Source organism: Xenopus tropicalis, chromosome 1 (genome assembly GCF_000004195.4).
Source record: "Xenopus tropicalis strain Nigerian chromosome 1, UCB_Xtro_10.0, whole genome shotgun sequence".
In the NCBI taxonomy this organism is placed as follows: Eukaryota; Metazoa; Chordata; class Amphibia; order Anura; family Pipidae; genus Xenopus; species Xenopus tropicalis.
In genome coordinates, this window is record NC_030677.2 from 37448867 (window position 1) to 37450712 (window position 1846).

Sequence of the window (1846 nt, forward strand, 5' to 3'; positions counted from 1 at the left end):
TACATATCTGAGAAGTGTCGCTTCGTTGTATTCTTTGATGTTTGGGAGGTTAAGTCCCCCTAAGTGTTTGGGTTGTTCCAGTTTAGTGAGACTTATTCTGGGGCGTTTTTTATTCCAGATAAAGGTTCTAAGAATGTTGTTCAGCTGTTTTAAGTCTGTTGCTTTTATGTAGTATGGTAACATTTGCATGGGGTATAGCAGTTTTGGAAAAAGGAACATTTTTATGAAATGTATTTTGCCAGAGAAGGTTAGATTAGCGTGTTTCCATTCTTGTGTTTCTTGTTGTAGAATGTCTATTGTTTTCCTTATATTTAGCGTGTATGTTTTCCTATGGTTTGAAGGTATAGTTATACCTAGATATTTAATGGTTTGTTTTGCCTTTTTAAAGGGGAAATGTTTGGGCCATGGTGTGGGTGTCGGTTGCGTGAGTTGTAGTGCTTCTGATTTGTCCAAGTTTATTTGGAATCCTGCTACTTTTCCAAATCTTTGTATTATCTTCAGGATTGTGGGTGTTTCTGTTTGGGGTTGACTGAGAAATAATAGGATATCGTCTGCAAATGCTGTCACTTTAAGGGTCGTTTGGCCTATGTGGATTCCTTTCAGATTCGGTGAGTTTAGTATATGTCTTAGTAGGGGATCTATGGCTAGGTTGAATAGGAGAGGGGATAGGGGGCAGCCTTGACGCGTTCCTCTGCCGATGGTAAATCTACTTGAGTTGCAGTTATTGACTGTTATGTATGTGGAGGGTGAGTTGTATAGGTTTTTATATAGATTAAGTGTTTGTATACCGAAGTGTTGGAATTTTAATAAGCGACGTAGGTGTGCATGTGATATCCTATCAAACGCTTTGTCTGCATCTAGGTTTATTAACATTTCTTGTTTCCTATTCTCTAGGTTGCTTTGGTAAACTACTGCTAGTATTTTCCTGAGGGCTTGGACGGGGTGGCGTCGTCTAAGGAATCCAGTTTGTTGCTCGGTAAGTATTTTTGGTAAAATCTGTTGTAGTCTGTCAGCCATTATTTTAGATATTATTTTATGTCTTGATTTAATAGCGAAATAGGTCTGTATGAACTTGGTTCTGTTATATCTCTGCCTTCTTTGGGGATTAATATGATTCTAGCAACATTGGCTTCATGCCATAGTGGGTGTCCCTGTAGAGTTTCATTGTAAAGTGTTTCTAATGTTGGGGTTATGTCAGGGGCTAGTTGTTTGTAAAATTCGGCTGGAAGGCCGTCTGGTCCTGGCGTTTTATTGTTTTTTAGTTTTTTGATTGTTTCTAATATTTCTGATTTTGTTATAGGTGCGTCAAGGATGTCGCGGTCTTGTACTGAGAGTTTGTGAAGTCCAGCTTCTCGCAAGAATTGCAAGCCGTCTTGGGGGTTGTCCTCTACTGTTTGATATAGTTTTTTAAAATGTTCGGTAATAATATTTATGATTTGATTTGGGTCTTGTGTACATCCATCTGATGATTTAAGTTTTTGAATGAATGTGTTCCTTGTCTGTCTTTTCGCTAAAAGTGCTAAGAGTTTTCCTGATTTGTTTCCATGTCTATAAAATTTATGTGTTGTATAGCTCAATGTTTGATATGCTTTCTCCGTCAATAAAGTATCAAAAAGCTGTTTTGTGTCTGTGTATTTGTTTTTGTCTTCTTGTGAATTAGTAAGTTTGAAGGCTGTGTAGTGTGTCGTTAGTTGCTTATGCAGAAGGTTATATTTTTCATTGTATTGTTTTTTTTTCCTAATTATATATGAGGTTATGTGACCTCTCAGGACCGGTTTTGCCGCTGCCCATAATAGCTGTGGGTTGTCCCAATGAGTAATATTATCGTCAATGTAGTTTGCCCAAC

The 1846-nt window shown here is 37.6% G+C and overlaps 1 long non-coding RNA gene across 1 annotated transcript; it reads left to right on the forward strand.

Moving 5' to 3' along the window:
• The first annotated feature begins 844 nt into the window (after positions 1 to 844).
• Positions 845 to 1616, forward strand: LOC116408460. The gene is made up of 2 exons (XR_004220947.1): positions 845 to 976; positions 1301 to 1616. It is a non-coding gene; the product is annotated as an uncharacterized LOC116408460 (long non-coding RNA).
• Positions 1617 to 1846: the final 230 nt, after the last annotated feature.